This window comes from Phoca vitulina, unplaced genomic scaffold (assembly GCF_004348235.1).
Source record: "Phoca vitulina isolate PV1807 unplaced genomic scaffold, GSC_HSeal_1.0 scaffold98, whole genome shotgun sequence".
NCBI classification, from domain to species: Eukaryota; Metazoa; Chordata; class Mammalia; order Carnivora; family Phocidae; genus Phoca; species Phoca vitulina.
The window spans coordinates 11,220-23,293 of NW_022589801.1; the positions used below are offsets into that span (position 1 = coordinate 11,220).

A 12,074-nucleotide genomic window follows, 5' to 3' on the forward strand; every position below is an offset into this window, starting at 1 on the left:
GGGAGTTCTTATTTATACATCTCTGCTCTGATTTGGCAAGGTAATCGAGGAAGCCCAGTCAGTATACCATGACACTCAAGACATTTTTATGATCCAACAAAACATCTTGACACATTGGTTTGGAAATAGGTATCTCTGTTATTACCATTTTTTAAAAAAAGATTTTATTTATTTATTTGTCAGAGAGAGAGAGAGAGCATGAACAGGGGGAGAGGCAGAGGGAGAGAGAGAAGCAGGCTCCCCACTGAGCAAGGAGCCCGATGCGGACTCGATCCCAGGACCCCGGATCATGACATGAGCTGAAGGCAGATGCTTAAGGGACTGAGCCACCCAGGTGTCCCTGTTATTATAATTTTGAAGAAATGACTTGTGTTTACTAAAGATAATTCCCTCCTCTTATTTTTTTTTTCTTAAGGATTTTATTTATTTGACAGAGAGAGAGATAGCGAGAGCAGGAACACAAGCAGGGGGAGTGTGAGAGGGAGAAGCAGGCTTCCTGCCGAGCAGGGAGCCCAATGCTGGGATCATGACCTGAGCTGAAGGCAGACACCTAACGACTGAGCCACCCAGGCGCCCCTCCCTCCTCTTATTTTTATTAACCAGTTGTCTCAGATGATTATAGGGTTAAAATTTATTAAATTACTCCATTGTGGGGTTAATAAACAACATTTTGGATAATAAGTATTTTCTTGACCATATTAATTAATGTGGATTGAGTTACATCTTATAAATTTATATTTCCCGTAGGTAAATGATTACAGAAAATAAGTGGAAAGAGCTGAGCTCTTTACTGGGTTAGTCCTTGTCAGAAACAATATAGGAAAATGAATTAAAAAAAAATATATGTGTTATTTGATGATACAAGTACAAAGAAATAAAATAATTGGTGGTAATGTTAGAAGTATAGGAAAGAGCTGTGTTGTGTGCATGTGGTTGGATTATAGAGCTTAGTGTAAGAGGAAGTCATTGAGTCAGTTACTATACAGTTTTTGAAAATTATTTCATGAACACAAACCATATTTGCTTTAGCCCCACATTAGCCAATTGGGTAAGGACTTTGAATGTCAAGTTTGAACATTGTAAATGTTGGTTTCATGCCATGTATATTTCTTAACCCTTATTGTGCGTTTATTTTTACATTAGGTGAGAAATTCATCCACACTTCTTTTTAGTACCTTGATCACAAGAATATTTGGAGTTAAAAGGGGAAAGGATGAACTCTCCAAAAAAAATAGGTAAGCTTCATCTAATGCTAACTTTACTTTTTACAAAATATTGTCCTGGCCAAAAATAATTTTTGGGGATTTGCTTACTTTTATGGATTCATCTAGAGCATAAAACTATTAAAATGCTATAGTAAATTAACTTAGGCTGCCAAATTCTAAGCTCTTCGGCAAAAATACCTACTGTTTAAAAGTGGACCTTTCAAAGCAACAAAAATACAGCAAGGTAGCAAGGGCTGAAATATTGAGCTTGTTTCTCGGTGCAAGAGCTGAAGTTTTTTTTTTTTTCTTTGCATCTTCAGGTATTCCTGAAATGTCCTAAGTTGCTTTTTCTTGATATGTTAACCAAGTACTAGCTTGTGTAGTATCTTTGCTTTTTTGCATTAAACTCTGTAGCCAAGGGGAGCAGTTACAGATAGATGTTGGCCACATGGAATAAACAATGCTTTTTTACTTTTAGGTCTTTAGTGTTACGGTTTTTCTTTAAGATGTTTTCCTTTTAAGATTTTTTTTTCAATGTCTGGAAGGAAACTTATTGAAACAGTTTAATGATGGGTAATTTTTAGATATAATGCACAAGTTCCCTTTGTTGGTTTTTAAAGAAAAGTTTTGAATAGTTGTTTCTTCAGCACTTGGGAGGATTTGATGGTAGTCCAGTGGCCAAGGGCTGACACTAGATGTCACTGTCGCTGCATGTTTAATTACTTTCTTTACTTAATTTAGGATCCAATTAGGCCCAGTACTTCTCTTAATGATCTATAGATAAACTAAGGCCCTATTCCTCTCCTACCTAAAAAGGCTTATTATCACAATTTTTAATTTAGGTTTTAAGCTGTTACTTGTTAAAATATTTTCTTGTGATGGAAGTGAGTTTTAGGAATTAGAAAATGTTATGGAATAATTTTATGATGCACTGTTGATAATTCTAATGAAACTACTGATAGTTCTGAATTGTCATTTAAATTGCTACTTATCACCCTATGAAATTCAACAAATATTTAAAAAGAAAGTAACTGGCTATAAGTATGAATCCCCTGAATGTAATCAGGAAATACTGGAGAGTTGTTGTTGTTTTAATCAAGTTGTATTTTTAAAATAATGCTAACATTCCTTTGAAAGGATGATTACGATTTTTACTATTAGCCAGTTTCTAAAGAAGTTCTTCCTCTCAGTAGTTTGAAATCACTAATATTTGTTTCTCCTTAGCTTTCTTTATTTTGTTAGTAATTCTAAAAAGTATTAAGGTTTAAAACAGTTTGGTCATGTTATAAGGCCATGATAAATAATGGCATAAATAAAATATGAGATAATTAACAGTGAAATTAATGTTTAAAACTGAACGTGACAGTGTAGAAATGCTTTTTTCCCTTTTACTTTTTATAAAGTGAGTGATTCTCAGATGTGTATACAGATTTTACTGTGTATAGGAGAAAATCATCAGATTCATTCCATTTAGGTTACATCTGAAGGAGGGCGGAAGAATAACACAGTGAAACCACCCTGCTTTAATCGTTTTGCCAAAGGCATGCTGATGGGAGCCACCATTATAAATTCATTATTCTTAAATAGGGAAGGTTACAAAATATGTAACTTTCCTAGAAAGAGGGAAATGGAATATTCATATAATTGTTTTAAGTGAACTTGGAAGGTGAAATGAGGGAATTAAGAAATTAATAATTTTTTTAAATGTGATGAACGTTCTTGGTAGGAAAGAGTCTTTATTTTAATAATCTGAAGATTGGTCTATATCATTATGTATACAAGGCTTCTGTTCTCTGTAAGAGTATATTTCCTGGAAGCATCCACTAGATTTGCTCTGCAAAACCTTTAGTGTCTTAAATTAGCCGTTATTTGTAGTGGTTATTCTAGTTGTAGTTTGTTTAATTATGTCACTTTTTGTTGAAATGTTTATAACCCTGTTCTCTACAATATTAACTCCCTGAGGGCAGAACCTTTCCCATCTATTCTGTATATGTATAATGGGCACTTTAAGAATGCTAATAGTAATGATGTCTCGTTGGTTGGTTACTCAACCATCGAATAACGACACTCAGCTGATGAGACCTCACAGGCCAGTTAAGTCTACTTTCATAGCCACAGATTGTTCTGCACACCGTCTTGCAAATGTGTGCTCTTGGTCAGAAGGGAACTGGTCATAAAAGGAACATCTGCCTTTTCCCATCTAGTGGGAAAAAAATAGCTATCCTGGAGTAAACAGACTTGGTTTCTAGGCATTTTGCTGCTGCTAGAGATGACCTTAATAGACTCCCTTATCCTCTTTGTACTTCAGTTTCTCCATCTATGTAACAGGCATAATAAAATCCGTGCTCTGTTCTTGTAGAGCTATGGTGGGGATAAAACAAATGATTAACTGTTCATTTTCTTTTAAAATGTTGGAAGTCACGGTCCTGGGTGGCTGTCAGTTAAGTGTCTGATTCTTGATTTCAGTTCAGGTCATGATCTCAGGGTCCTGAAATCGAGCCCCGGGTGGGGCTCCGAGCTCAGCATGGAGTCTGCTCGTCCCTCTCCCTCTGCTCCTCCCCTGCTGCACACGGGCTCGCTCTCAAATAAATAAATAAATTAAATCTTAAAAAATAAATAAAATAAAATGTTGGAAGTCCTACACAATTAGAGTTTGCTTTTTTTCTGTTACCACTTCTATTAAGGTGCTCATCCCATCATCTTAGAGTTACACTGAAATTTTTGAGGACAGAGTCAGCGTCTAACCCATTTGTATACCTGGTACCTACCGTACGGGTGGCATAAAATAGGCACACAGAAATAGTTCCTGAAAGAGCAAGTAAATTTTGTTACTAGAGGAGAGAGAAGAAATCTGGTTTCTGTTCCCTGCCTTTGTTGCCATATAGCCACGATAACCAACTGAGACAAATTAGTTAACCTCTCTGGGCCTTGGTTTTCTCCTCTAAGATAAGAGATCTGGACCATCCTGGAGGTCTCTTATTTTTGCAAAATACTAAGCTAAGGCTTTATGTAATTGTTACTAAAATTGTGGATTTGGTAAACCGCTCTATTCCCAGTTCCTAAAACAGTACCTGCCTTGTAGTATGGACAAGAAGTTCCCTTTTCATATGTAAAGAAGGGAGCAGGAGGTTCTGCATCCCCATTTAGAAGTATGTAGAGTGCTGCACTGGTGATGGTTGGACTCTAGAGCTCCTTAGTCTTGTTCTAGATGTGTTCCTTAGATTATGAAGAATGAGAAAACTTAAGTTTCACTTGGTTTTTTGAAATAATGTTACAACATTTTAATTTGCTAAATCTCTTTTCCTTTCCCTTTATTACCCCCTGGCTGACTTGGCCTGACAGAATGAATCTTTGATCCCACGTAGAAGCAGAGCCTGCACAGCTCTGTGATCTGGGGAGTGTGCTGGGCTTTCCGAAGTGGCCTCCCTCTGCAGTGTTGTGAGTGGGTGCCCCCTGAGAGTTCCTCCTTCCTTACCGGACAGGAGCTAAACCAATGTGATCTTTAACTCTAGGCCTTTCTCTTTAGCCCCTGCGGGTATTAACCTTCAACCATTCTAGTTTCAGGTAAATGACAAATGTCAATATATAGCAGTCTGAAAACTTTATTTTAGATTTTGCCAAAGCTTCATTTTGGTCCTCAGTATAGAGACTATTCTATAGCTCTTGCTTTCTCTATTTTATTTTATTTTGTTTTGCTTTGTTTTATTGTATTTATTTATTTATTTATTTGAGAGGCAGAGAGTGAGAGAGTGTGTGCACACACGCATGCGAGTGGGAGAAGGGGCAGAGGGAGAGAGAGATTCTTAAGCCCTGGACACAGGGCTCCATCTCAGGACCCTGAGTTCATGACCTAAGCCAAATTCAAGAGTCAGACACTTAACCACTTGAGCTACGCAGGTGCCCCCCTCTCTTCATTTTAAATCAGTTAGTCAGCCAATGAGAATTTGTAAGCATGTGTCATGAACTCATTATTGATACAATAGAGGAGTACACGAGAAATATAAAACTTGGACCTCGCTCAAGGAGCTTACATTATAGCTAAGGGAACAAAAATTGTTGTTCGCAAAAGATACGAGTAAAAGACAATTTATAATAAGTGGCTGCACAGTGTGCCATAAGTAATAGATGCACTAGAAAATCATTAATGGGAGAGTTGCATGGACTGTTTGGGGGAAGTACTGTTTCTTATAAAGCTTTGGGAATGAGTAAATTTGGGGTACATGGAAACAGGTAGGTTGAAAGATGGAACAATAGAATAATCTTGTTTTTTGTGCTGTTAGGTTATAATAATCTCTCTTCTGTCTTGTTAGAGAAAGCTCATATTTAAATTGATAGATTGGGATGGTTTAGCACAATTTAAGAAAAATATGCTTATAAAAGCATCACCAGGTCCAAGTAAAATTATTTCTAATGACTGCATTAAGAGATGTTGAATTGTATTTATTTTACTTTCCTGGGTGTAAACTACAGATAATTATTTTAGTTATTTCTCCCAGTGTCTTAGTTGTATAGGCCTAGAAGGATCCTCCGAGGGGCATCTGATCTGGTCCAGCCTCTGCTTATAGATAGAATTTGAAGCAGTTTCCAGACAAACTGGCTTCTCTCCTGTTCTTCATGTTTTCTAGGAAAAGAGATTCCACAAGTTTCTGTGGTTACCCACTCCATTGTTTAGGAAATAATTGGATTCTCAAAACTGAAATTGAGAGCTGTAGGGCAATTGGGTTTTTATATTTTAGAGAATGTAATTATTAGAATTCAGAATAGCTTATTTGCTTTGAACTATATAATAGTTTGCAGCAAGCGCTTATTTGGCCAAACTGAAAATCAGAATTTTCTTTGACTGTGGCCAGGATAATCTTAACATCCTCAGACCCAAAGGATTCTCATTTTCTCCATTTAAAAAGCATTTATTGTGTGTTTACTCTGGGCCAGGCCCTCTGCTGGGCACTGAGATCCAAAGATGAATCAGACTTGTGCTTGGCGCTGGGGAAACCCGACGGTCTCATGAAGAACACCTGCGGTTATCTGCTGCACTGGAGTCTCTGTTCCACGGGTGCAGAAGGAAGGGGGTAGCATATCTTCAATGCCTGTTTGTGTGCTTGGCATAGCTAGACCCTCCTTTGTGGGTGTCTAATTTAGCCTCCACAACAGCCCTGCAAAGTGGATAGTAATCCATATTTCACAGAGAAGTAAACTAAGGTTAGTCGGTTAGATGTAGTTATTTGCCCGATGCCAGCCAGCCAGAAAGTGGCAGAACTAGAACACAAGTCAAGTCATTTGCAGAGTGCATATGGATTTACACACCAATGCACATAGCCCTTCATGATCAGTGAGTCACCTTTTTAGAGTCTGGCTTTAGGTTTTACATTGTCATTGTGGGAAATGAGCTACTTCACCTAAGGTCTCAGTGTAGAGTAAGAATCTCCCATCTCCCATGTGGCCGGTTGATTTTAGGAGGAAAGGTAGGAGGGGGCCAGTGAAGAAGTTTGTTTTGAGGTGACTATGAGACCCTTTCTGTGGATGGCGGAAGACTTTGTGTGCCTTGGTCCCATGGATATTCTCTTCCTAGGGAACTTCACATTCTGTTTTCATGCAGACAGAGGTGAGGGAGGAGCAGGTCACAAGACTTCTAATGTCCTACTATAGCATCAGGAATGTAGAAATCTTAGTTTTCTGGTTGGCGAGTAGGGGATGAATTAAATTACCTCAGTAGGATATCCGTGTGGCCGGTAAGACATTTACCACTTGTGTTTGATGATAGTTTAGTGCTGTAGGGAGAAGATTTGGGGGTTTTGTGATGATGATTCTTGTCTAAGGTATGATGTCTTCTAGGCTTAACCTAATGTTTTACAAGTCTGCTTATATTTTTCATTCGTATCTTTAACAAAAATGATAGGGGTGCCTGGGTAGCTCAGTCGGTTAAGTGTCTGCCTTTGGCTGTGCTGGGTTGGGCAACCTGCTCCGTGCGGAGTCTGCTTCTCCCTCTGCCTCTGCCCCTCCCACCTGCCCCCCCCCCCCACGCTCAGGCTAGCTCTCTCTCTCTCATGCGCTCTCTCAAATAAATAAATAAATAAAATATTTTAAAAAATGATAGCTGTTACTAGTTTTTTTTTTTTTTTTTTTTTTTTTAAAGATTTATTTATTTATTTGAGAGAGCGAGAATGAGAGAGAGTACATGAGAGGGGGGAGGGTCAGAGGGAGAAGCAGGCTCCTCGCTGAGCAGGGAGCCCGATGCGGGACTCGATCCAGGGACTCCAGGATCATGACCTGAGCCGAAGGCAGTTGCTTAACCAACTGAGCCACCCAGGCGCCCCCTGTTACTAGTTTTTATCTTTGAGAGGACCTAAGGTGAAAATTGAGGTGTGGAAAAGTTGAGCGATTTGCTGAAGGTCACACAGGTAGTGCCGGGAATGAATTTAATGATTACGTTTAGCTCACAGTAAGCTCAACTAGAACATTTTTTAAAAACCAGCTGATTATTTATAAGTGGAGTTTCTATTGGCAACAGTAATACTAGTTGGGATTCAAGTAATTTGAAATTAAATTAAGAGCCCCAGTGTTTTGATATGGTCTGGAGGTGTCATTCATGCATTTTCCACAGTTGTTCAAGAACATTCAGTCTGGTTCTTTAGGCCGAGTTGATAAATGAGTATTTTTGGAGACTGAGGAGTAAAGTACAAGTCTTGTGTAACCCTTGTTGAGAAGTCCTTAAAATCAGAATTAAGTCTATACCGACACTTTGGCCTACTGGAGAGTTTCAGGTTTCAAGTTTTTGTTCATTCTTAGGTTCATGGATCATAGGTAGGAAAACCACAAATAAAAATTTTAACCAAAAAGGAGCTCTTAAAAAGAAATATGTTCCTGAACTTGAAGTGGAATTAGTCATTGTGTTCTTAAATACTGACTCTTGCGTGGACCAAGTAATCTTTGTTCCTAAGTACTGCTTCAGGCCATTGCCTTCTTTAATAACTAAGGCATTGTTGCTTTAGTTTGAGCATGTTCTATGGAATTTTGGCAATGCATGCATCCTCTCTCTGCATCTTAGTAAAAGCATGAGTAAATATTTTTTCTTAGCTTTGGTATTTTTGTAGCTTACATTTTATATGAACCAGACTAATATAATATAATACCAGGATTACATAATTTAAGATGTCAGGATTGCTTCCAGGACTATGAGATAAAGTCTTCCTTTATCAGGGGGTTTACAAGCAGTATTTGTTGCTCATTCAGTACCTGTAGAGAAATACCACAGAGCTATTTTCCAAATGAGAAAATGGAGTCAAAGAGGTTAAAGCCAGAGGGGATAGTTTCTTTAGAACTTGGATAACATTTTTTCTTTATTCAGAGCTTGGTCTTTATAACTGCTGATTTTAGTAATGTATAGGTTTAGAAATGCCAGGAATTTCCAGTTACTCTTGTTACACACCAAATTTTTTAATATAATGAATAAAATTTTTTCATTGAATACTTATTATTGTACCTTGGCACTCTAATATATACAGAAGTAGTTTATAACACAGTCTCGGATTCCAAGGAGTTCATCATTTATTGAGAGATAAGACCAACGTGAACTAATTTAGGAAAAATGAGTATCAAACTCTCTATACTATCTGGGGGTAGGGGATCAGAGGGGGATGAGGTTGGGCTCCACGCAGGAATCAGGGCTTAATCTACACTTGAAAGAATGGGCAAGATTTGGACAGGTGGAGAGGAGGATGTGATGGAAATACTCATTCATTCATTCTTGGAGCAAGGATTCATTGACCACCTATTCTGTTGTAAACATTATACTAGGTTTTGGGGCTATATCAATGAGTATAACAGATATGCCAGGGAGGCTAGTTTGAATGATACATAACATTAGGAATCATTTAGAAGTTTTTGTATTGTAGTATCCCATAATAAAAGCATTGTTTTGGGAATCATTTGAGAAGAGATTACATTCTGTGTCCCTGGCAGGTGGGATTGGAGAATATGATGCAAAACCCTGGAAGAGAGTTACTTAAAAATAACTTGTAGTCTCTGTAGATTGTTAAAGCATAGTTCTAGCTTGGTGTGGTCATTTTGGCATTTATTCTTTTTGTTACTTCTAAATGAGTAGTGGCCATATTAGAAGGGAATTTATCTTACGTTTTAAAGATTACTAATTTCCTCAAGACACTGAAAGATATTTAGTGAAAAATAGATTCTAGAGTCAAGTAAGTTTCAGAAACATTGAATTAAATAAAAATTTTTTTATGACAGAATTTTTCAGGACAGTTCATATGCTATATTTTATAAATCTTCAAAAGTGTGATATAACATGCAATATTTCCCCAAATTATTTGACCATGGAAAACTCTCTCTCTGTCTTTTTAAAAAGATTTATTTTTTTTATTTGAGAGAGGGGTTGGGCAGAAGGAGAGGGAGAGAGAATCTCAAGTGACTCCGAGCTGAGCTTGGAGCCCAACAGAGGGCTTGATCTCATGATCCCAAGATCATGACCCGAGCCGAAGCCAAGAGTCAGACGCTTAACCCACTGAGCCACCCAGGTGTCCCTCTCTCTCTTTTAAAGAACATCTGTTACCATCTTGTGTTCCATCCGACATAGTTAAGGGTGACTCCTATGGGGTAACTGATAAAGGCAGGTGGAAGGCATGTTTCTGATCGTTAGGAGCAGCACCATCTGTGAGAAAGGAAAATACTCATTTCAGATATATCTCGGCAGAAACAGAAAAAATTAGTTTTAGTTGCAGTTAAATATATACTATAAATTATCCCAAGTTATCAAATAAAAATTCAAAATAGCATCCTAACATATAGTAGGTAGTGAATAAATATGGATGAATGAAAATTTCATAATCTTAGACTGTTTCAAGTCTTATGATATTTAAAGTGCCTCTTCAGGAGAAATAACTTTATATTCTACATGAGAATCTTCTACCATTTTGTCAGAAGATGTCCATTTTCCCAAATCATTGGTATGGGGATGAGGTCAATTCCAAACCATTGGAGTGTGATGTGTGTGTGTGTGTTATGTGTGTGTGTGTGTGTGTGTGTGTGTGTGTAGGGAGGGCAGATAGGGCGAGGGGAACAGAATAGTAACCAGCTTTGAAATATAATAGGTAAGGCTTTAGGATCTACTCGTGTAACTGAGTTTTCTACCTTTGGACTGTACGTCTTTCTAGTAAATTAAGCAGCATATTCTGTTGTCCTTCATCTCCCAAATTATAGATCCATTTGTTAATATTTAAACAGAGACTTAAAATAATTCAGACTTGCAGCAGTTAGAATGCTTTTGACTGTAAGTAACAGAAAACTGGAATCAAAATTTAAAGAATAAAGAGAAGTTATTATTTCACATATAACCAAGAAGTTTTAAGGGGGATTGATTCATTCTAGGTTGATAACATCATCAAAGACCCAGGGTTTTTTTTGTTTTGTTTTGTTTTGTTTCGTTTTTCTGCTGTGTCATCCTTGATGTGATGACATTGGCCCCAGGCAAGCTTCCTTCATGGTTGCAAGATGGCTGCAGTTACATCTAGATGCAACAGTGTCTAGGCATAATATCCGGTGGCCTTGTGCCTCTCTGTTTTTAAATGTGACAACACCACCTCCTATATGTTCACATGCTCTCAGTCCCACACCCTGCAGACTTCCCTTTACATCTTTTTGGCCAGAGTTAACATCATAGCATGCCCCAACTTATCCCTGACAAGGGAAATGGTACACCATAATTATCTTAGACTAATCAGGATTCTCCAGTTGGGTTTGGGGTTGGTGCCAGTCTTCCCTGAAGCATATCAGAGCATATTCAGGATACTGAGAGAAGGGTATATACCAAACCAAACTCAAATACTGTTAAAAGGAAGGATGGGGTAAGGAAATGAATTTTTAGTAGGCAACTAATGAAGTCCGCTGCTACATTCTTCTAGGCTATTTCAAAAGCTTTGAAAATGTTTTCATTAAGAACAACGGCTTAATAGGAAGATAAGTAGTATATGTAGTATTTTAGCCTAATAGGAAAATGTGGTGGTTTTTTTTTCCTTTATTTATGCAATTCCTTCATGTAATTTTAAAAAGATATGAAGTAGTACAAGTGTGTCTGGCTATGTGGTTATATATAATTCATCACTGTAAGCAAGCTTGCATTATAAAAATTTTACTCAAAAACAAGGTATATGTCTTTACACATGAAAAAAGTTTTGTAGAGCATTAGAATAGAGATTCCAAATAAAATATAATCAACTTCTAAGTCAGAAAATGCTACTCTGCAATGTGAAATGTCTCCCTGGTTCATGGCTAATCTCTAACAAGCTGACAGAATGCTAACACTGTTTTTTATTAGGAACTCAAATTCATTTTGGAATTTGACCTCTATATTACAACATTGATGTTGTTATTGTGAGGCCAAACGGAGTGAAGTCAAATGATCTTTCTAAATTTATTGGAATTGGTACTTAATTATTTTCATTTATTAACCAAAAATCCCTATTTCATTTAAATCGCGTGTTATATTTTGATGTACTGTTTTGGCCTCTGAAATCAAATTAGGCTGTTTGTTTTGAACAGTCTCACTTTCTCTATCTGCCGAGTTTCTTTCTTTTCTCTCCTCCAAACTGTTACTGTTTTGCTCTGTACAAACTGCCTCTGTAGGAGTGGACCATGAGGCTGTCTGGGTCAGGGCAAACCAGTTGGGCTGGATGGAAGATGGAGTCAGACTAGCTACGTTTGATGAGGATCATTAAGTCTGATTCATTTGCTGAATCTTGGAGGTCTAGAGTTTTCTATTTTTTAAGCAAAATTCTAGAGCCATCCATTGCTTTGAGTACATCTTTGTCTTTCTTGTATTTATTTCTGTGATCACTCAAGCTATGGACAACTGATCTA

At 37.5% G+C, this 12,074-nt stretch overlaps 1 protein-coding gene across 1 annotated transcript in view; it reads left to right on the forward strand.

The window, feature by feature from the left end:
- Positions 1-792: 792 nt before the first annotated feature.
- THADA (THADA armadillo repeat containing) overlaps positions 793-12,074 on the forward strand; it is a 223,448-nt gene continuing 212,166 nt past the window's right edge. Inside the window, exon 1 of the mRNA XM_032397354.1 lies at positions 793-1,235. The gene's annotated coding sequence lies outside the window, so the exon portion shown is untranslated. The remainder of the gene's footprint in view (positions 1,236-12,074) is intronic.